This window comes from Equus caballus, chromosome 11, assembly GCF_041296265.1.
Source record: "Equus caballus isolate H_3958 breed thoroughbred chromosome 11, TB-T2T, whole genome shotgun sequence".
Lineage (NCBI taxonomy): Eukaryota > Metazoa > Chordata > Mammalia > Perissodactyla > Equidae > Equus > Equus caballus.
The window spans coordinates 45,995,591-46,020,002 of record NC_091694.1 but is presented as its reverse complement, the minus strand read 5'-3'; the positions used below and the strand labels follow the sequence as shown (position 1 = coordinate 46,020,002).

Sequence of the window (24,412 nt, the reverse complement as noted above, 5' to 3'; positions counted from 1 at the left end):
ATACAAAATCTGTGTTATACTCAAACTGTTCCCTAATGTATTGATCACGATGGAACAAACTGACATTTTCAAAACAAGCATTATAGCAGAACTGACTGTGTTTCTATTTGTCTATGAATCTTTCATCAGTATGCATGATACTTCATTATAAAGATGTATGTCATTTATTTAACTTATCTGTGTAATTTAAATATTACTATTCATTTCTTGTTCATTTTAATTGTCTCTTTTGGGTGATTAGCCTTAATAGGAATTGCTGCTTTGACAACTCCTAGAGAGTTTCTAGCACAAACTGCTGAAGTTCAGATCTATGAAGAAGAAACAGAAAATTTGGCTTCAGGTGGTTGTTAGTAATAGTAATGAGAGTAAAGTCCCAGCTAGTTTGTTCTCTCTCTGCCAAGCACAGGCTTTGGATCTCTCTCTGAGTGGCTGTAGGAGGTTAGCTTGTGGGTTGTTGGTTTTCAGTCTTGAGATGTGGTTTGGGTTGAACATGCAACCTGGGGAGGGACTGCCAACCTCAACTGTAAGTGGCATCTTCTTAAACTATTGAGACTCACATTTAAATTCTCCCTGCCAGCTAGGCCACTCAAATTCAATGTCGCCTGGGTTCCAAGCAATCTTTGTTTAGTGGATGTGCCCTCTGGTATGCCTCAGCTCCCTTTGGAAATCAGAAAAGGGTACTGCTAAGCAAATGAGTTGTTGCTGATAGTGAGTTAATTAAGGATGTTATCGCATCAGAAATAATTTTCACACTGAAAGGCAAGGATCTCTGATGGAATTGTTGAGGATTTTCTCAGACCTGATTGCTCTGTTATCAGCATCTTGAATAGAATGTCACATGTGTGTATCTGCTGGGGAAGAATGAGCAAATGAGAATAGGAGCTGTTAATAGATGTTTATATGTCAAATTTTAGTTTTTGTGTTCTGTTATGATTTGGTTTATCATTCCCAGCATTTTCCCCAACTGACTGTGACAGTTGTACCTACAACATGTTTGATGCTGTGTGTAGAAACTGTATCATTAGATAAGTGAAATGTCATTGTATATTTGGTGAAGTTCTTTCCAAACCTTCCTTCTCTCTGGCCCCTCTGAGTGTGTTTTGGAGTTCAGACTGGACTCTACCCCAGCATCTCCGAATACCTATTATTTGGCCTTTCCTTATTTGAATCTCTCATATCTTTTTTTTTTAAATTGTTTTTTAAGATTTTATTTTTTTCCTTTTTCTCCCCAAAGACCCCAGGCACATCGTTGTATATTCTTAGTTGTGGGTCCTTCTAGTTGTGGTATGTGGGATGCCGCCTCAGCATGGCTCAATGAGCAGTACCATGTCCGCACCCAGGATTCGAACCGACGAAACCCTGGGCCGCCTGCAGCGGAGCGCATGAACTTAACCACTCAGCCATGGGGCCAACCCCAAATCTCTCATATCTTATTTCACCCCCAAATGATATTATTTGCTTTGGTCTTTTTCCTTTTATTCCTTTTACTTCTGTCACATTCTGTTATTTATTTTATTTCTTTGCATAGTGTCTTTTTTCAGGACTTGTTCAGGTCTAGTATTCAATGCAGTTACCCCTGAGTTTTTGGAGTAGAAGTCTGTGTTCTGGGTCCAGTGCTTGACTAGACTAAAGTTTAGTTTACCTGTCCTACTGTGCCAGCTTTGTGCTAGGATTGTGAAGATGAATATGACATTATTTCTTCAAAGAGCTTAGAGTCTAGGGCATGGGTCAGCAAGCTTTTTCTGTAAAAGGCCAGATAGTAAGTATTTTAGGTTTGCAGGCCATATGGTCTCTGTTGCAACTACTTAGCTCTGCTGTTGTAGCACTGAAATAGCCATAGGCAGTATGTAAATGAATGAGCATGGCCGTGTTCCAGTAAAACTTTATTTACAAAGAGAGGTGGCAGGCTAGATTTGGCTTGTGGGCCTGGTTTGCCATCCTCTGGTCTAGTGGAAGGAATGGGTACATAAACAGAATGTTTCAGTATGCAGTTGATTATTGCTATTTGTGGTAATGTTCTATGAAGTTGCCATAGACACTGAATTAGTGAATACTGAACCATTGCTCCTAAGGAAAATATAAGGTTAGGTTCCTATGATCTCTGGCTACAGGATTTTCATCACTTAATCAATACGTAACCTTGTTTTATGTATGTTTCTGTTTAAAGACACCTTATTTAATCTATATTGTTGATTCATTAACATTGAATTCATGGCCAACAGCATTATAACTCATGCCCAAACAAAACTTACCTAACACATGTATTTTCTCCTTAAGGCACATCACAGCCTTTTTGTGCTTAGCGACAGCATTTCAACACTACACTTGGGGACCATTTTAATCAGCAAGGTGACCAACAAAAATGTGAAAAACATGGCACTAAATAGACCACAAAAAGGACACTTGTTTAAAGTATGAGAACTCAAACAAGAAGGCAGAGAGTCACCTTGTTCGACCTCAACTGGGAGTGTGCATATTGGGCAACTCAAATTTTTTTTTTTTTTTTTTAAAGATTTTATTTTTTCCTTTTTCTCCCCAAAGCCCCCCGGTACATAGTTGTGTATTCTTCGTTGTGGGTTCTTCTAGTTGTGGCATGTGGGACGCTGCCTCAGCGTGGTCTGATGAGCAGTGCCATGTCCGCGCCCAGGATTCGAACTAACGAAACACTGGGCCACCTGCAGCGGAGCGCGCGAACTTAACCACTCGGCCACGGGGCCAGCCCCTGGGCAACTCAAATTTTTTACCATTCTGTCTGTGTCCACAAATGACTGCAGAAGCACCATGAATATTGATTTGGGTATTACTAATAAGTTTTGGTGAGTGGATGAATTCACAAATATGAAATCCACAATAATGAGGACCAGCTGTATTGTGGTAAGTGTTGTGAGGTAGATATGCGTTTGGTACTGTGGAAGCACAGAGAAGGGCACTAGGTGCAAACCTTGTGGAGACATGGGTTGTGCTGAAGAAAAGGAGAGCAAATTTGGAAGGCTTCCTGGAAAAGTTAACCAGGCAGAATGAGAAGAGAGTATTGCAAGTGGAAGGAACAGCATGAACAAAGACAGGAGGTGCGACACAGCAGAGATTTGCAGGGTGTCTAAATCTGTGGTAATTTGGAGGATAATGTGAGAAAGTTGGAGTGGGAGAGGGACTGAGTAGTCCTCAGGATCTCATTTGGCGCTGTGCTATGCATGGGTGGTGGTTGGTATAGTATACTTCTGGATTCTGGAAATAATTTGTTTCTGGAATTTCTCATTGTTTATTTGTCATGTCTGCATTTTTAATTCAACAAAAGCAGTTGTATTCCATTCATTAAATTTGGTAGGATGCAAGTTGAATTTTTTGCCCCACAGTTTGCTAATTTAAGGGCTACTCTTTTATTTATTTATTTTAATTTTTTGGTGGGGAAGATTTGCTCTAAGCTAACATCTTTTCCCAATCTCTTTCTCTCTCTCTTTTCTTTTTTGCTTGAGGAAGATTAGCCCTGAGCTAACATCTGTGCCAGTCTTGCTCCACTTTGCACATGGGTGGCCGCCACAGCATGGCTTGGCTCTGGGCTTAATCACTATGCCACGGGGCTGGCCCCAGGGCTACTCTTTTAGTCAGTGCTTTAGGCATTCTGAACTCAAACATCCAGAAGATTCTAGTGTCTCTCTGTGTCTTGGTTATTGGAGGAAATTGCCAATGGCTTTGGTTAAGTAGGGCAAAGCTTTTTTCTTTTCATCTTGATATTTTTATTGCTTTAAAAAATTTACAAAGCCAATGCGTGCTTATTGTAAAAATTTGAAAATGCAGATAAACAGTTTGTTTTTACCACCTAGAGATAACCACTATTAATATCTTACTTAGGGTATGCTCTTCCTGCATGTTTATATAGGGCACAGTGTTTAGATTGGAAATGTTTAATGCCCATTATCCTGGGGAATCAGAAGAGAAAAGTCCATACCTGATTATTAACCCATGATCTGATTGGAAAAGTGGTATTCTAATTTCTTAGGTCGACAGAGTTACCTGTATCTTGGTTTTTATCAAAGTAGCACAATTAGAGTGATACTATAATGTTCTCTCTTTCGTGCGTAAAGAGAAACTTCTCAAGCCACATGAATAAGGAAGAGTGAGTTCAAAAAAGGTTGGACATCTCATAGGACTGATTCTTGTGTTGAAGGAGTGAGTCTGAAAGGGTCTGCTTCATGAGGAAGTGTCGTGAGCTAGTGATAAATTGGGGCATGAGGAATTAATTTGATGGCCCCTGGGCATAGAAAGTTTGTGACTTTGTTTGAAAAGCTGAGTTCTTGTTGGAGAATTTTCTAGGCAGTAATGTTGGGGTTGGTTTCTAGGTCAGTGGGAATAGAGATTAAAAGATCTAGTGGAGGAGTGATTGCCTTTTTAAAGATTTTAATTATAGAAATATTTTTTGAATAGGTAATATATTATATGCGTTTATGTAGATTATCTCCATTTTCTTACATTATTAGTGGCATGTCGTATGCTGTTATTCACATTTGCTTTTTTTTCCCTATTACTATTTGACTTGGGAGATCCTTCCATGAGTGATTGCCTGCAAGTCCGTTGTATCTCTCTACAGGCTGGCAGGTTGATAGCTTTCGTTAAGTTTGTCCAGCATCTTAGTGCAGAGGTTAACAGCTTGGGCTTTGGGAAGTCCTAAGTTCAAGTCCTAGTTTTACAGTTGTCAGCTGTGAGACTTGCGGCATGTTCCGTAACCTGGCTGAGCTTCAGTTCCTCATCTGTAAGATGGTGATAATGATAGACTAAATGAGATAATGCATGTAAAGAACAGTGGGTGGCATATTGTGACTTCTCAAATGGTGGTGGTAGTAGTTATTTATGTACTTAGATTTTTGTTATAATGATCTTTTAAGCTATTAGGTTTATTTTTGCATTTTTCACTATCTCTAACCAAAGTGAACAATGAGGCTTGATAATTCACAAACTGACAGTCCACTGTCTAAATGCAGACCTGTTTTGTTTGACCTGAAGAACTTTATTGTTAATAAAAAATTTCAAACACATACAAAAGAAAATAATATAATGAACCCCCATATACCTGTCACCCATATTCAACAGTTGATCAAGATTTTTCCACATTTGTTTCAGCTTTCTCTCCCCTCTGCCCCATTGAAGTATTTTAAAGCAAACCCTAGATATCACATCATTGCGTTCCTACATATTTCGCTTCTGTGTGTACCTTTTAAAACATAATGGACATTTTCTTACCTACCACAATGCTGTTTCCATGCCTGTCCTTGGCATCATTCAGTATCTCATCCATAACTTCATTTTTTGCATTATCTAGAACATGTCTTCTTACAGTTGATTTCTTCAAATCAAGATCTACATGTTATATTTGATTGTTTTAAGTCTCATTTAATCAAAAATAGCCCTGCTTTCCCTTTTAAAAACTTTCTTTGTGTCATTAGCTTGTTAAAGAAGCAGATCAGTTGTCCTATAGAATTCCCACATTCTGTGTTTGTCTGTTTCCTTGTGGTGTCATTTAACCTGTCCCTCTATTCCCCATGTTCCTGTAAAGGAGAGTTACCTCTAGAAATTTGATTAGGTTCAGGTTCAGCCTTTTTGGCAAGAGTACTTCATAGGTGGTGCTGTATACCTCTTTTTATTTTTTTGAAATATAGTTGACATACCATATTATATTAGTTTCAAGTGTACAGCATAGTGATTTGACATCTATATACATTGTGAAATGATCATCACGATAAGTCTGGTAACCATCTCTCACCGTACAGAGTTATTACAGTATTAGTTGTGTGCCTCATTTTGTACTGCATTAGGAGCTGTCTGATTATTTCACTTTTAGCGATGCTAAGACTAATCAGATAGTTCAGGTGGTACAGATAGTGGCTTTTTGTTGGTTTTGTTTTAAAATTTCAGCCAATTGCCAGCTAATTCACAAAAAAATAAAGATCTGGCAACAATTCACCAGAGCCAGGTAACAGCTACCCCCTTTTAATTGACTTGTGTTGTCTAGTTTGCCAGCAGCCCCTGCAACTTTCCTATGCTCACACATTGCTCACTTAGATCACCTACCTCACCTATGTCGGTAATTGATTTTGTGAGTGTGCTTTAAAAGTGCCACCAAAGTGGGTTATTGCAATTCAGGTTTTTAGGAGGTATTCAAGTTGTTTCTCAAAGATTCTGTTTAAGATTGGCAAGTCTTCCAAACAGGGCTGACTCTGAGCATAGGGAAATGTCTTAATCATTGGGCCATAGATTTTTTGCTATGATTCATTTGACATTGTCATTGGTGTTGACCCAGAAACTAGGTAACATTGTGTCCTGCTACCGTAGCTCACTCTTTGCTGTCCAGCAGTGGACGTAAGGAATCTGAAGATATCATCTCTGTTTCCTAATGAAGTGTGTACCTCTGGGAATTGAGGCCTATATACCGAGCTCTGGGACAGCTTTCCATAACATCCTGTTGCAACCAAGTTTGGTGAAAAGTGAGAAGTTAAATTGCCTAAGTATGTGAACTGAAAAGCTTCATGCTGTGTTCTAGTAAAGTCTGCATGCCACCCACCAAACCAGTTGGTTAGAAATAGACTTTTCTTGTCTCATGTAGTTTTTACCTATCCCCAGGCTTTTTTGTAGTTACCTGAAATCTCTGGCAGAGTGAGAACCTTGTTTCTCTGGGTTCTGGAATCATAGTTCCTGTCTGAAATTTTGCATGCTGCCCCTACCTGAATCTCTGTGTCCATGTTTCCATGGTGGTTTTTCCTTCGAGGCTCTGTTATAAGTTGAAAATAGTGATTTTCTTTCTGACTCTGAATGCATGGCTCTATGAGGCTGGGTAGTATATGAGTATATTTTTTTTCTTGGATTTAATTAAGAATCCAGCAAAGTAAACATTGGCCAAGAAAGGAACACAGCTTAACTGTGGGAAACCCAGGTCAGGTGGCCTATAATATACAGAGCTTTCACATGCTCAACTTTTTATATTTGCTTAAAGGCTTTTTTTCTAAGTGTGTTATGCAGGTGGCATTTCCTTCAGACCTGCCATTTGTCTTGCTTTTCAGTGCCCCATGCATAATTTGTGCACCTGAGCTGCTGCTGCTGCTGCTGCTACCACTGTGCTGAAAAGAAAGCTGTGATGTGTGGGTGGCACACATCTAATGCTTCCACCTTTCCCTCACTCCCCCACCCCATGAACACAGCTGTAGGTCAGAGCATGGTTTTAGAAGACCTGCTTCCTTAGGCAAGATGCCTTGTATTGAAGTCAGTTCCAATTCCTAGAGCCGTATTGTGAGCCTTTAGGTTGGCAGTTGCAGAGCTAGTGCCATTATGAAGCTCAAAAAAGCTTTTGGCCTGATTTTCTCTGGATAGCATAAGCATTGATTTAATCTATAATGATAGATCAGAATTGAGTCTCTATTCTAGTAGGTAAATGTTTTATCTGTAGTAACTTGATTATTTCATTACCCTATAATTATATAATCGTAACAGAGAACCTCAGCTTAATTTTTTGGCCTCATGAATATGAAGATTCTGTGTCCGTAATGTGGGTACCATGCAGTTTTTCAGGGTTGCTGTGGGGATTGTATTAACTTCATGTCATTTGTATAGCCCTTTACTTTTGTAAAGTAGTTTGCAGTATGTACCTCATGTCATCCTCTTCCACCCGGGAAGCTATTTGAAAGTATTCTTCTATGAACTGAGATTTGGCAACTGTGGTGAGAGGAGTTCATAAAAGCCTCTTTCTTTAGGAAGAAGCTACAGATTGGCTCTCTTTTTCTTAGGCCGTGAGAAACAGCTTGGTGAGATTAGTTTTAAAGGTAGTCGGAACCAGGACTGGGTAGTTCAGATACTGATAATGTGAAGTGTGCTGTGAGGAGCAGCCCCTAACAGGTAAGGACTGGGGATGCTTGCCTGGATCACTGCTGGACTCTTGGGCCGATATCTTTGTCTCTTTGTGGTTGGCAGTGAGTGGAAGTTTCTCAAAGCACATTGGCCCTACCTACAAACCCTTAACGCCCCATATGACCTCGGTCACCAAACCACTTCAGGGCTTTATTTTTATCCTAGCCGTTTCGTTTCAAGATGTGAGGTTGGTTTCTTTCCTCTAACAGAGCGAAGTTCTCTGGGGGAAGAAACAGAGTGCCAGGGTGCAGTTGAGACTGGTTAAACACCAAAACCACACTCTTCGTCTTTCTGGGCTTGAGACGTGACATAAGCCATGCTGCAAACACCAGCTTCCATGCTGTGAAGAAACCTTGTCAGATCTCACTTCATTTATTTTTTTGTGCTTGTTTTGTTTGTATTTTTAGACAAGTAAAATGTGGGGAAGAAGAGGTGTATCTACCCATTCTGCTTTAGCTAGAAATCTAATTCTAAGAATGGACACTTTTTTAAAATCCATTATTTCCCAGCCTAAGGTTTTTCATCTTCCCCAAGGGTGTTGATGAGAACTCTCACAACTCACCAGGTCTCAGGAAACCGGATTACCAACATATCCTGTTCGCGTGCATGTGTGTATTCTGTGTTACCCACAGGCCACTTTCCACCCCACGTGACCTTTAGTTACCATCCGGAAAGTCAGGACCCAGATACCAGTCAGAATTTCCAGGCTTTGGTTTGGTTTAGACATTTTAGAAAATGTTAACATTAGTAATTTTAAAGAGCCTTTTGAGTGGCACGCACAGTGAATAGGAAGTAATGTATCCTAAAGAGAGGGGAAAGGCAGTGTCTGTGCTCTTTCCAGTAACGTGTTTGAAAATGAATATTCAGAAGAAAACTTGTGACTCAAATGCACAGGGGAGGAGAAGGAGAGATGAAACATCAATTGATTAGAAGTCTAATACTTGCATTTGTAATGTAAAGTAATACATTACTGCATTCTTTAGAATCGTAGTATACATTATTAAAGTTGTTTGTAACACACTCCATCACATTTTATTTTAATCAGCATCTCTCAGTGTAAACAGACTATAATGAGTCAGGTAATGCTCTAGAACATGAGTAGATAAAAGACTGCCAGTGGCCTGTAAGTTAAGAATAGTTTACTGCATTTTTACATAAGGAATTGTTTAAAAAGAACATGTGACGAGACGTATTTGACTGACAAGGACTAAACTGTTTACTCTGTGACTCTTTACAGAAAACATTTGCCCACCACTGCTAGAAGCTGGGAAGGGTTAAGGCAGTTAACGCAGAGGTCCTTCATTTAGGACATTGATTGTTAAGGAGGGTGCTATTGCCTTTTGGAAGGATAGTTCTTCATTTTGCAGGCCTGTCACTGCAGGATGTTTAGCATTCCTGGCCTGCCCACTAGATGCCAACAGTGGCCCACACACATTTCCAAGCACTCCCTGGGAGGGGTGGTACTGTTCTGGTTGAGAACCACCGATTTTGGAGCTTGATGAGATGGAAAACACCTTGTTAAGGTTTCCTTCTTCATTTCCTCTCAGTCGGAGAAACAGACTTGGGATTTGTCTCTTCATGGCATAGGGATCAACCTTAGTGAGAGAGAATTCGAGTAACTAGTGGAAAGGGGGGAGTTTTCAGTAGAGTAGAATACAGAGGTTTTAAGGAGGGCATTTAATGAGTGTGTTTGTTGCTTGTTCACTGTTGAAGAATTGTTGAGATTGATGTATGATTTATGAAAGGTTTGTTTTGATGTTGCCCATTCTTTGAAAAGCATGTTGCTCTCTATGTGAGAGGAAGAGTGGCCATCTTTGGCTTCAATGTCCAGATGATTTTGAGATCTGTGGGAATCTGTGTGGTGTATTTGAGAGACTTGTTCAAAGCCAATGTAAAGATGTAGTTTTGGCATCTCGTGAATAACCTGATATCTAGACTTAAGCCAGAACTCTGGGGTTAGAGAATTTTCCAGCCTGGGAGAGTTGACTGAGAAAAGTCCTCCTTTGGCTCCTTTCCAAGTTAGACAAGGGAGCAATCAGCTGCTGAGTTCCAGCCAACTGGAGTGTATGAGGGTGTACTATAAATTGTCCCTTAGGGTCCAGCTCCTAGTCTGTGAAGAGCCTTCCAAATAAGAATGAGACCCTTACACTGGATCCTTGTCAACCTGCAGCTGCTTGAGGAAGGAGTAGAGTAGTGGGTGATGTTACCGTGGGAGCAGGTCACTTTATATTGTAACGTACTGCCTGTCGTGTGGGGTGAAAGACTGTACCAACCTTTTGTTTTCTCCATTTTGCCTTTCTCACCAATTTCCTATTTTGGTTTTTGTTTCTGACCGTACTCTTAGGGAGATATATCCATAGTTTTGTCATTCTGCAATCCCTGTCTATTCTTAAAGGTTCCAAATTTTCATCTGTCTACTCTGTGTTTAGTGTGTTAGATGTGATGTTTGGGCTAAGACAGAGAATATGAAATAGTTGTTTTCTTGGCTCATGATCTTCCCATAGTCGGCAGACTGTTTGTTTGGCTCCAGGGGGAAACTCCAGGTTTTTCCCCTCTTGGAAGCCTTTCACTTTACTCATAAATATTTAATATTGGAGTTACTGCTCAGTTTTATTTTCTCAAGTATTAGTGTGTAGACTCTCCAGGCCAGAAGGAACTGAATATACTATCGAGACTCTTTCTGATGCTTGAGTCCCTATAAAATGTGTATACCCTACATTTTATTTTTAAGAGCTTCAGTGATTTTTCCAGTTATTTATCTTCCATCTGTCTATTGATCCAAAAATTTGTTGAATATCTACTATGGGAATCACTAGGCATCTCTCCTACTATTGTCTTTTCCATGTCATTCATGCCTAGAACCATCAGAGAGCTGTGTACCTAGGTGACATGTTGGTCCTTAGTAGCCTTGCTTTGATTGAATTGTACTTTGGAGTAAGGTCATCAGCCTATCTTAAGATAAATAGTAATAAAGAGTTTCTTTGTGGAAACCCATGTGAGAAATTTCTGCTTCTAGTATCAGAGATAGTTGTGTGGGCTTTTTTAACCTCATGCACATTTATGAATTTGTTGTTTAGAGTAGTTCTCTATTTTAATTGTTCCAGAGGTTAGAGCTGAACCTGTAACTTCCTTTAATAAATGTGCAGGACTTCCTGGCATGCATTTTGTGTCCTGTCCTGACTACCAGTGACCTCTAATCTTTTTCTCTTTGGCTCTTCTTTCTTGTTTTTAATTTATTTTATCTTGCAGTACAGAATATACCTTTGTATGTTGCCTTAAATAACTGGCTTCACAGTTTTATATGGACATTTTTCTCTTTTCTCTTGCTTATTCACTTGTAAAACCTCTTTCTCAGATCAGCAAGTCATCCCTGAGGGGATCAAGGTTTTCTCTAGCCCCATTCAGGTCATTTCCATAAATATTTAGTAAGTACCTTTATATGTTAATCATGATTTTAGGCATTGCACATAGAAAGGTAAATAATATTCATCCTTCCCTCAAAGATACAGTCTAATAGGAAAAACAGATATGTAAATAAATACTTGCAATAAACTGTTACGAGTGTAATAATAGAACTAGGTATACTGTACAGAGGTAATACAGAGGAGAAAGAGGTTAACTTGTGATGAACAGGGAAAGCTTCATAGAAAGGTGATTTATCCTTAATTTTGAAGGATAAGAGAAGTTTTTTAGGTAGATGTGGGTAGCAAGCTTTTCTGGCAGAAGGAGTAACATGGATAAAAACATGGTGTGGTTAGAAACTGCAAGTGGTTGCTTCTGAGATTCGTAGCCAAGAGTCTATCATTAGAATATCTTAGGCCATGCTGCAGACATCTACACTGATGCTGTCTAATCAGTCACAAAGTAGATAGTTCTGAGCTTTTGATTTGGCCCAAGCTTAGAAGTGGATCCTTCAAATAGTTCTTCTCTGCTTTATTTTATGCATTAGCAAAGGTTGAGTCATCCTAAAATCATGCCTTCCATCATTCTGGGAAGCTTTCTGAGCCAAGCCCAACTTGGCTTAGGAATAAATTATGCTTTGTGTTGTAACCATGGGCAATAAGTCCTATTCTTGCCCTTCACACGCACAGTAGGACTGCAACTACTTAAGCATATGGGAAAGAGGAGTTGGGATAATACCCTCTGTGGGTTTGCATTTTTCTGGAATATTTCTTTCTTGATAAAGATGTTAAAACCTTATTCTGTCTAATGAGATTTTGAACTGACTTGTGCCACAAATCTCCAAGATGCTGGGTCCTAATTTGTAAAGCAAACTATGTGTAAGTCAGTTGACATTCTCTCTGAGGAATTTCTTTGGCAGATTTCCTTCAGACTTCTGGACAGATCTGTAAAACAGTATGGCTTTTAAAATACTTTGAAGTGACATATATCAAAAGGTTGAGTAAGGCACTGATAGATGCCCTTGGTGCCCTGAGAAGCTGTATCTTGTGGCTGATGCAGACTAGGAGCAGATCTTCTGGATTACATTCCTAAATTTCTTTTATTTCTATGAATACATTTCTTAATCTCTTCCTTGTTTCTACATCTGTAAAATAGGCATATAATTTACACCATCACCAGATCTGGTATTTAATACTAGTGTAGCTTTCTGAACCTAGATGGAGCCCCAAACTTTTAGCACAGTTGCCCTCATTTCTACCACCTCAGAGTTAGAATCTCGCTGGACGTTAGCACATATGGAGCAAAGGGTATTGGCCATGAGTAAAGGCTTTTTATGGAGTAGCAGAAAAGATTGTAGTAGTTTAAAAAAACTTTATTACAGTATAATATACTTGCAGAAAAGTGCACCTATCAAAGTCATACAAACTAAGCATACTTGTGTAACCAGCAGAGTAATTGGTTTTTGACTTATGTCACTTTCATTCTTTTCTTCCCTTTTAACTCTAAACTCAGATTTTTCCTATACATTTAATAGTAACGGTGACAGGGATAGAGCACTGTAAATAAGTTAGGAAGAAGTTAATGCTCATGATTTTCCTGCTTTCTGGTATGGCTAAGATTGATTTTCGTTGTTCAGAGAGGATAAAAGAATGAAGAGGAGAGTTGGATCAAAGGTAAGAGCTTTGAAGGTGTTTGCCATGTCTTTTGAACTAGGTATTTTGGGTCTGGGAACCAGTACAGAAAAGATAAGAGTGACAAAAAACTAGATGGAAGCAGGCCTTGCCTCCAGTCACAGTGAAACTGAGTCTCTCACCAAAAATGCTGTGGTTTTTGGTCTTAATTTTGAACTCTCTGGCTGTTGGGGAAAAGTGACATCATGGCCTGCCTGCTCCTGGAGAATTTTGCGTCCAGCTGGGATCTGGAATCCCAGAAGTTCTTCATTGCCGTTTTATAGCCTTGTCTTTGGTATCCAGGTAAATGCCAGGCTGTGTCAGGTCATACTGTTGTCTGTGTGTAACCCATTTTTATTCTAACAGTTTTCTTCTCTTTCTGCTGCTAGCTGCCAGAGAGGTAGAGGTGCCTCTGTTGATAAAGAACAGATACAGAAGTTCACATCCAAACCTGAATAACCATTTTTAACTTGAAACACTTTTCCTTGGAGTTGATGCGCCAGAATCCTTCCCTTATTTGGTGCCTTGCTTAAATCTGAAGCTCGCACAAGGTTGCCAGAACTCCCTGTATGCTGATTATTTGCTTTTTGGTGCCCACAGCAGAGTGGTTTGTGAAACCTTCTTTGTGACCACATCGTTCTTAAACTGAAGCTTCGTTCTTCTTCATGTTCTTAGATTAGTTCTTGCTCCTCCCTTTCCTGAGAGAGTCAGGGGTTTTCCTGTATTGTGGTAGGTGGGTAGGCAGGAGGATATGTTTTTAGATATTTTTTCTAGACTGTGCACAGTCCCTCGATGATAGTGTGTGAATGCACATACATTCTTTGACTCTTGAAGAACTATTTCTTTGTTAATCAGGCAGATTGTGGACTTATCTAGAGAAATGTTAGAGTTTTTATTTTATTTGTTCTATTACTGCTGTTTTACTGTTATGGAAAACACTTTTTATTCACTTTTCTCACTTTTCTCTTTTCTGGCTGGCATTAAAGTAGGCTGCAGTTAAGTGCTTCCACCAGCTTGCATGATATGATCTAGACTGGAAGTATCTACTTCCCTTAATCTGCGAGACTTCTCAGTTGGTTTGGCCTAGTGGTCTCTCAGTGAATGATAGCTGGAACCATTGGTGGGTTTTTGCTTGGGGTTACTTTAGCTTTTGGCCCTTATAAACATCCTCAGTGTCTTTCTTGGTTCTGCCAAAAAGGTTTCCTTTTTTAAAGGTGAAAGATTAAGAGCTCAGACTCTGGAGCTAGACTGCCTTGGGTTGACCTCTGTGCTCAGTTTCCTCATCTGTAGCACAGAAATAATAATAGTACGTACCTCACAGTATTGTTGTAAGGTTAAATGAGTTAATACACACAGGGTGCTTAGAATAGTGCCTTACAGCACTATAGAAGGTGCTGTAGAAGTTTTGACTATTGTTAAGGTGGTTGAGTATTACACATTTGTTTTGTTCACCTGGGAAAACTTGAGCTCTTAATGTCTGAGTTGTGTCTGGGTAGCTTGGGGTACTTTTAACTCACAAAGCACAGAGCTAGCTCTGTAAATTCAAGCTGTCTTTAGTTGGGGGCTGCCCCTAAGCTTCTGAAAGGTACAGTCTAGTAGTTAAAATCAGGTATTAGGCCACACTCCCCACACTGTGGATTATATAGCTGGGCAGAAAAGTAGAATGCTGGATAGATTCTTCCAGTCATTTGCTCCTATTGGCTGAACCTTATTTGTGCTTCAGAGTGTAGCTTTTGCTTCTACCATACGGCAAGCCAGAAATTGTAAAAGTACGGATATTATAATCTTTGGAGCCAACTCTTTCACATTTATCCATCTCTCTACCCACCCATCCGTCACTGTTGATAATTCCTACGTTGCAGGATATATTCACTAAAGGACATTACAGTGTAGAGCTCTGCTCACCAGTATGGTAGCCACTAGCTTTATTTGGCTATTTAAATTAATTAAAATGAAATAAAATTAAAAATTCAGTTCCTCGGTCATACAAGCCACCTTTCAAATACTCATTATCCACATGTGGCTAGTGGCTCCTGTATTGATCACTGAAGATAAGGAACATTTCCATCATCATGGAAAAGTTCTATGGACAGAGCTGGTCTAAAGACAGACATGGGGGCTGGCCCTGTGGCCGAGTGGTTAAGTTTGCGCACTCCACTTCGGTGGTGCCAGCGTTTCACTGGTTTGAATTCTGGGCACGGACATTTCACCGCTCGTCAGGCCATGCTGAGGCGGTGTCCCACATGCCACAAGTAGAAGGACCCACAACTAAAATATACAACTATGTACTCGGGGGATTTGGGGAGTAAAAGCAGAAGAAAAAAAGAAGATTGGCAACAGTTGTTAGCTCAGGTGCCAATCTTTTAAAAAATAAAAAATAAAAGAAAATAAAGACAGACGTGTATATATAATTAAGATGTACTGTGATACCCAATATCACAGAGGTATATGAAATATTTTGAGCCTGAAGGATAAGATATCAGGCTCATCCTGGAGGTAGAGGGTTGGGAAAGGTTTAAGCAAGGAAAAGTAGGACTTTATTAGGTATAGAACGGAGTGCATGAGAAGGCATTAGACGGAGATTGGGAACAGCAGCAGAAAGAACATGGTGAATTTAGGGCACCATGAATAATTCTTTGTTGCTGAAGAGTAGGCTGTATTAGCAAGGGTGGAGGCAGAAGGAACAGCCAAAGATCAGATTAGAAAGGCTGTTTGTTTACCAAATATTTATTGGTTACCTTCTGTGAGTCCACTGTGGACAAAATACACAAAGTCCTTGCTCTCATGGTTTGTGTGTGTATGTGTGAAAAAATTGATAAGTGCTTTTAAAACAGGATAAGCTAGAACAGTGGTTTTCAAACTTTGCTGCACAATACAATCACCTAGGGAGCTTTTAAAAATCCCAATGCCCAGGTCTCACCCCCATGCCAATTAAATCAGAATGTCTGGAGATGGAAGCCAGGCATCCATGTTTTTAAAAGATTCACAGGCAGTTCCAGTGTGTTGTAAAGTATGGGAACCACCGAGCTAGAGAGGAAAGGCACAAGCTCCCCAGTAGGAGCATGCTTGACACATTGAAGGAACAGGAGGCCATAGGAGTGGAGAATAATTGTTCCATAGGCCTTTTGTAGGCCATTGTTAAGGACTTTGACTTTTATTCTGATGTTATTAACTTGTTAACTGTGGTCTGTTCTTGTCCAGTCTCTTGGGTTGAAACGTAGCAGATGGAACTGATATTTCTCAGCATCACAATCCTTAAATCCTGATAGAACTCTGTTTTCCTTTGACCACCTTTGCCTAGGTTTTGCCAAATTACCCTCCAAAAAGAGATTTAAATTCTCATAAATAGTGATAAGTATGTTATTTCCCCACAGCATTAAATTTGTCCTGCACGGTTTTTCTTGTGAGCTTTTTGTGTGTATTACATGGGTGAATACTATCTAGTCTTACACTATCAAATCTATATATTTTAATAAGTTCTTCAGCAGTCTCTTATTGAATATGCACCAAGTATCAAACACTGTGCTAGTCCATTTAAAAATATTATTGAAAGGAAATATAATAAGAATATCCAAGTTACCTCTAAAAATGAAGTCAGTGTTTGATTTTAGTTTGAGTCTTTTTCTGAAGACTCATACTTGGTTCTGGGCCACTGCTAGTGTCTGTAAATTGAGTTACTTAGAACTGAGAACCACTGGGAGTTAGGGACAGGGCTCGTAATTGTCTGAGTGTGGAACGATCCTTTCCTTTGTCTATCTTCCCTCTCTTCTCTGTCTCCATTGCCATTGGATGGTTGCAACAGCTTCTTAACTGGTCTCCTGGCCTCCACACATTTGACCCCGCCCCACTCTCCGCCCGCCCCTCCCCTCAAAAACAACACTAAAATTTCTGAACAGTAGCCAGAATGTCCTTTTTTTCCTTTTCTTTTCTTTTTTGAGGAAGATGAGCCCTGAGCTAACATCTGCTGCCAATCCTCCTCTTTTTGCTGAGGAAGACTGGCCTTGAGCTAACATCCGTGCCCATCTTCCTTTACTTTATACGTGGGATGCCTACCACAGCATGGCTTGCCAAGCGGTGCCATGTCCGCACCCGGGATCCGGAGTGGCGAACCCCGGGCCACCGAGAAATGGAACGTGTGTACTTAATTGCTGCGCCACTGGGCCGGCCCCGAGAATGTCCTTCTAAAAATGAGGTTCGCTCATGTCACTTCCCTGCTCAAAATCCTTCAATGGCTTTGATTAAGATCAAACTCTTTAACAAAGACTTCTGCAACTTGGCCCAGCCTATTTCTCCAGCCAGAGATCTCTCTTGCAGGAGCACTCACCTGGCCATGCCAGTTTACCATGTACCACTTTGGGACCGTCACACACAGGCTTGACTCCCTGCTCCCTCCAAAACCAACTGATTAATTTACTCACCCACAGAGCAGGGATTATCTCTGCCTTGTTCATAGTTCGTGCATAGAAAGTGGCGAGTAAGTTTTTGTTGAATGAATAAGTGAATGGGTGGACAGAGTGTGAGAAGGCCCTCACTATCCTCAGACTCTGTCAACTCATTCATTTATACGATGGGTTTGAGCTTGTTTACTGCCTTTAGAGAACTACTTTCTTGTTGCCCACCTGATTGCTGAGTGGGGCTTCAGCCATTTCCTCTTCTGTCTTACTTTGTGCAGTGCAGACACAGTGTCCCAGCTCCCCTGCTTTTTGGGTGGATGGCATGAGAGTTCCCAGGCACTGAGAGAGATGAGTCAGAAAGAAGAGTCATTCAGAAAGTAACTTAGTCAGAGCAACAGTGTTGCCCTTTGGCTGAACTTTCTCTCTTTCTCTTTATACCTGAAGATGTTAAACTGGTGGCACTTTTGAGCTGGTTGCTATAGATTGTCAGACCATAGCACAGGGATTCATAACCCTCAATCTATCACTTTCCCTTGATTAGGGATGTTTTGGGAAATGTCCAGGATCCCTCTAGCCTAAGTGAAATCTTTATTGGGCTTGGGTGTGTTCTGTTTCCATCCAGTTGCCAAGTCCTGTAGTGTCTTCAAAGGTGGCTACTTGGAGAGTCCCATTTATATTTCTCTGTAGCCTTTAGGGTTTTTGAGTTCCGTAGCTTTGAGAGTCTTTTGGCATTTGGTGTTTTTGTGCTATCATAGACTAGGATGGTGCTTGCTTAGAAGCTGACAAGAAAGGTTAGATTTATTTAGAATCATATGCATGTGGGCTTTCAGAATTGGCAGGAACACTGTAGATTGGTGATTCTCCAGAGGTGGTAGGCGATAGGTAGGTATCAAAATATCTGGGGAGGGGGGGGTTCTTTTGAACCATGCTCCTCTTTACCTCTCAGCCCATGAGAATCATTGCTGTTTCCAGTACATGTGTGTGGTAGCCCTCAAGTGTTATGCTAGTAGAAAATTTTTGAGATACCACTGTTAGAGATGATCTAGCCAGGGATCAGCAAACTTTTTCAATAAAGGGCCAGATAGTAAATATTTTAGGCTTTTGGGCCATACACTCCCTGCTGAAGCTATTCGGCTCTCCCTTTTGAGGGGAAAGCAGCCACAGACTATATGTAAACCAAAGAGTATGGCTCTGTTTCGGTAGAATTTTATTTGTGGACACTGAAATTTAAATTTCATGCAATTTTCATGTGTCGTGAAATATTCTTTTGATTTTTTCAACCATTAAAAATTATAAAAACAATTCTTAGCTCATGGGCCATACAAAAAACAGGTAGGAGGCTAGATTTGACCCGTAGGCCATAGTTTGCTGACCCATGATCTAGCCCAGTGGTTCCCAAATCTGACTGTGTCTCAGAATTACCTGGAGACCTTTTTTTTTTTTTTTACTTTTTCTTCAGATTATGGTAGTTTACAACCTTATGAAATTTCAGTTGTACGTTATTATTTGTCAGTCATATTGAAGGTGTACCCCTTCACCCCCTGTGCCCACCTCCCCCCTTTCCCCTGGTAATGACTAATCTATTCTCTTTGTCCACGTGTTTAACTTCCACATATGCATGGAGTTGTACAGAGATTGTCCAACTCTCTCTGGCTTATTTCACTTAACATAATACCCTCAAGGTGCATCCATGTTGTTGTGAATGGGATGATTTTATCCTTTTTTATGGCTGAGTAGTATTCTATTGTATAAATATACCATATCTTCTTTATCCAATCATCAGTTGATGGACACTTAGGTTACATCCACATCCTGGCTATTGTGAATAATGCTGCAGTAAACATAGGGGTGCATGGGTCTTTTGGAATTGCTGATTTCAGGTTCTTTGGATAGATACCCAGTAGTGAGATGGATGGGTCATATGGTATTTCTATTTTTAATTTTTTGAGAAATCTTACCTGGAGACCTTTTAAAAATGTAGATTTGCGGTCTCGTTCCCCCTCCCTGAGGATTCGGATTCTGTAGGACTGGGGAATCTGTATTTTTTTATTTTATTTTTTTAAATTTTTTTTTATTAAGGTTATAAAAGTTAACATCCTTGTGAAACTACAGTTGTACATTATTATTAGTCATGTTGTAGGTACACCACTTCAACCCTAGTACCCTCCCCCCACCCCCCTTTCCCCTGGCAACCACTGATCAGTTCTCTTTGTCCATATGTTAACTACCACCTATGAGTGGAATCATACAGAGTTCGTCTTTCTCTGTCTGGCTTATTTCACTCAACATAATACTCTCAAGGTCTATCCATGTTGTTGTGAATGGAACGACTTTTTCCTTTTTTATGGCTGAGTAGTATTCCAGTATATATATACCACAACTTCTTTATCCAATCATCAGTTGCTGGGCACTTAGGTTGGTTCCATGACTTAGCTAGTGTGAATACTGCTGCAGTGAAGATAGGGGTGCATGGAACTTTTGGAATTGCTGATTTCAGGTTCTTAGGATATATACCCAGTAGTGGGATGGCTGGGTCATAAGGTATTTCTATTCTTAACTTTTTGAGGAATCTCCATACTGTTTTCCATACTGGCTGCACCAGTTTGCATTCCCACCAACAGTGTATGAAGGTTCCCTTTTCTCCACAGTCTCTCCAACATTTGTCACTCTTGGTTTTGGATATTTTTGCCATTCTAACAGGTGTAAGGTGATATCTTACTGTAGTTTTGATTTGCATTTCCCTGATGATTAGTGATGATGAGCATCTTTTCATGTGACTATTGGCCATCAGTATATCTTCTTTGGAGCAATGTCTGTTCATGTCCCCTGCCCATTTTGTAATTGGGTTATTTGATTTTTTATTGTTGAGTCATGTGAGTTCTTTGTATATTATGGAGATTAACCCTTTGTCGGATAAATAACTTGTGAATATTTTTTCCCAAATAGTGGGCTGTCTTTTTGTTTCAATCCTGTTTTCCCTTGCCTTGAAGAAGCTCTTTAGCCTGATGAAGTCCCATTTGTTTATTCTTTCTATTGTTTCCCTCATGTGAGGGGTTATGGTGTCCGAAAAGATTCTTTTGAAGCTGATGTCAAAGAGTGTGCTGCTGATATTCTCTTCTAGAAGACTTATTGTTTCAGGCCTAATCTTTAGGTCTTTGATCCATTTTGAGTTTATTTTAGTAAATGGTGAAAAAGAATGGTTGATTTTCATTCTTTTACATGTGGCTGTCCAGTTTTCCCAGCACCATTTGTTGAAGAGACTTTCTTTCCTCCATTGTAGGCCCTCAGCTCCTTTGTCAAAGATTAGCTGTCCATAAATGTGTGGTTTTATTTCTGGGCTTTCAATTCTGTTCCCTTGATCTGTGCATCTGTTTTTGTACCAGTACCATGCTGTTTTGATTACTGTGGGTTTGTAGTATGTTTTGAAGTCAGGGATTCTGATGCTTCCAGCTTTGTTCTTTCTCAGGATTGCTTTAGCAATTCGGGGTCTTTTGTTGCCCCATATGAATTTTTGGGGGAATCTGTATTTTTTTGCAAAACCTGTTCTTGTGATGCACACACACTCAGGGTTGTGGAATCACTGATACTGACCTCACTCAACCTTCTCATTTTATAGTTGAAGACACAGTCTTAGAAAGTTGATGTGACTTGCCGATAGTTACATGTCAAATAAATGACATAACCAAAATTTAGACCCAAGTCTTCAACTCTGAGATCAGTGGTCTTTGTTCATACCATTCTGTCCTATTCCTTCCCCCTACTATACAAATGAGCAATAAATACTGAATAGTCACAAATTTTGGGTTCCTTCTTTTCTTTATACCTAGTGCCAGTTTCTCTCCTGGGTTTTCTGGAGCTGACTGCTGATTTGACATTTAGCCCAATTTCCCTCTGGTCTCCTGGCTTTAAGTAGGAGAGATAATGAAGTAATAGCAAGTAAATTGCTTTAGTGTAAGACTTTGTTGAGGCAGCACTAAGCTGCAGTGTGAGAGTAAGAGCTGTTGTTTCAAGGGGTGCATTACTTGGAAGAGGTGGTTTTAAGAGGCATGTTTTACACTTGAATTCATATGGCTCAGATCCAGCCATCTAAGTGGGAAATCTCTACATGGACTTTGTGCTTAATTAGAGCTAATTGAACTGTCATCCTGCCCAGAACAGTTCAGGGGTGGAGAAACTAAAGGAGAGGAGTAATCCCCACCCATGCTCTACCTCAGCCTTGATGTGGCTCTTTGGTCCATGTGTAAGGGATATAAGGATTGATTTTGATTTGCTCCGTCTTTCTACAAGGCATTTGAGTCATGGTACTTTGCTTGCCTGTACTTCTTTCTTTATATCCTGGAAAGAGGAATACTGAAAGTGCTAATGAATAATTTTTATCTCTACTAGGTGATTATTGCATTGCTGACTTACTGATAGGTTTCCACATTTTGTGTGCCAGGTTCCCCCTTCCTTTCTTATTATGTCCTTAGATCCCACCTCCTGCAAGACTTTGCCTGGCTGAGGAATAGTGACAGTATAGGAAACAAAGTGCCTCCCAGCACCCAAAACCTTATGTTTTAGAACATAAATGGGGAGTTGACAAGTTGGCATGCTATTTATCTTTTGTTCTTAGACTACAAGTTCCTTGGTTTGGGGGACCTGTCTTGTTGCTTTGCTCTTGATTTTGCCCGGCATAGAAGCACAGGAATGAAGGTGGACAGTATCACCTCTGTGCTCACATTCTCTTCCAAGTTGTGATCTCAGTGCTTTAGGGAGACTGTAAATGGACTTTGATTGCATGCTCTGGAGGTCCTGGACGTTTACTAACAGGTACCATTGAAATTTGGCCTCCACCTTTGTTGTCTCATATCTAAGAGGATAGAGCCCCTTTTTAAAAACACAACAAAGTTTTTTTTTTAACACTTGATATATAAGAGTAGAGACATTCCAGACAGATAATCTAGAGAATGATAATTTATGCTCCCTAAAACACTTTAAAAATGCACGTTGGAACTCCTTTTAATACTGAGTAGTCTTACTATCCTTAAAATGATTCACTTTTCAGAAATTTGGTTTTCCACACAGCTATTTAGAAGCAGGGGCAACTATTTAGAAATTGAAATTGGGCATATTTCAGAATCTTGTCCTCTTGTGTTGTATTGCTGCATCTGAGCAGCTGCTTTCTCCTTCTTTGCTCCACAGTTCACAAAGCAGTTAGTTGGTTCTGAGTGATAATTACCAGGGCTTCCATAAAACATTTACTCCTCAAAATGCTTCATATTATTTCATTTTATCATTTCTCCTCTGAGTTAAGTAATGTCAGTGGTAGAAATGCCATTTTACAGTTGAGGAACAGCCCAAACCATTTTACTCATTCATCCCGTAGTAAATAGCTGGACAAACCTTATTGTGAGTGTTCAGAGACCTACCAATCCAACTACTGCCGAAGTGTCTCTTTGGGTCCTGGCTTTTAGATGGTGCAGAAAGCTCATGAGTCCATAGTGAATTGGCTTTGGACTTGAACTACTAAAGAGCCAGGAGCCCTTTAGTAATTCTAACACTGTCTCTCCGGGCTACACCCAAGAGCGTTTTTAGTTTCTGGTGAACAGTGTAAATGTGCAAGGAAGATCTGGAGGCAGATAGTCTCACCATTCGAGGAGTAACATTTCTTTCCCTACCTGAGTGAGACTATCGGAGTGTATTGTTAAGAATCAAAAAGTTGTGAAAATGGAAGCCAGTCCATGGTGATGTGTTGCAGAGGGAGGAAGCTCAGACTAAGACTTTTCTTACTGTGGACTTGGTATCAGTTAAGTTTTCGAAAAGTTCTGCTTCAGTACTGCTGACATCATGTTGTTACATGCAATGTTACTTAGGCCTGTTTCGATCAATATGTAACAAATCTTCCTCAGTATAACATGCCACGTTGCTTAGGCCAATATTGACCAATGAGTAACAAATCTACTTCCTCATATAACATCTCCTGCCTCTCTCTAGAATGCATCTACATTTTTAGCTCCTTTCCTACTTGAAGTGTTGGTCACAATGAAGAGAAACTATGTTTAGGGTGACAGATAGTTTCAGACTAAATATAAAGCAATGGTTCTCATTAACGAAGGTCAGTAAGAATGTATGGTTAGTTTGAAAAAGTTCCCTAAGATTCCTTTCTCTCTCACTAGTTGAAAAACAGTGCATTGGGGCCAGCCCCGTGGCCAAGTGGTTAAGTTCGCACACTCCGCTTTGGCGGCCCAGGGTTTTGCTGATTTGAATCCTGGGCACGGACATGGCACTGTGCTTATCAGGCCACGCTGAGGCAGCATCCTGCATGCCACAACTAGAAGGACCCACAACTAAAAATATACAACTATGTACTGGAGGGGCTTTGGGGAGAAAAAGGAAAAATAAAATCTTTAAAAAAAAAAAAAAGAAAAACAAATACACTTTCCAGGGCCAGTCCCATGGCCTAGTGGTTAAGCTCAGCGTGCTCCGCTTTGGCAGCCCGGGTTCGTGGGTTTGGATCCCAGGTGCGACCCTACACTACTCATCAGCCATGCTGTGGCAGTGACCCACATACAAAGTAGAGGAAGATTGGCACAGATGTTAGCTCAGGGTGAATCTTCCTCAAGCAAAAAGAGGAAGATTGGCGACAGATGTTAGCTCAAGGCAAATTTTCCTCAGTAAAAAAAAAAAGAAAAAAAGAAATACACTTTCCGTTAGATACAGTTAAAGTGCAATAATGGCAAATGTGAATTCAGATCATTAAGTGAGCTTCATCTACTACCCTAAGAGGAAAGATCTTTGGGAAGTAAAGATAGAACCACAATATTAAAAAACCTTGGCATGCTCATTTTACTTCAGGAGGTATTGTGGGCCACACAGTATGAGTTTTCTATCTAATCGGTAAGGAAAACTTAAAACTGAACTGCATCTGGTCATTCTTATTCCCTCGTCAGCCCTTCATGAGTAAACTCGCCAGTTCTCTTCCTAAGATAGATGGAGTTATAAGGGAAGGAGAACTGTTTTGGAATCAGAAGACCTGGGTTCAGGTTCTAACTCTGCCATTTATTGGTTTAAATTGCT

The 24,412-nt window shown here is 40.1% G+C and overlaps 1 protein-coding gene across 5 annotated transcripts in view; it reads left to right on the top strand.

Annotated features, from left to right (window-relative positions):
• SMG6 (SMG6 nonsense mediated mRNA decay factor) overlaps nucleotides 1-24,412 on the top strand; it is a 213,023-nt gene that overhangs the window by 21,339 nt on the left and 167,272 nt on the right. The gene's annotated exons all lie outside the window — the stretch shown is intronic.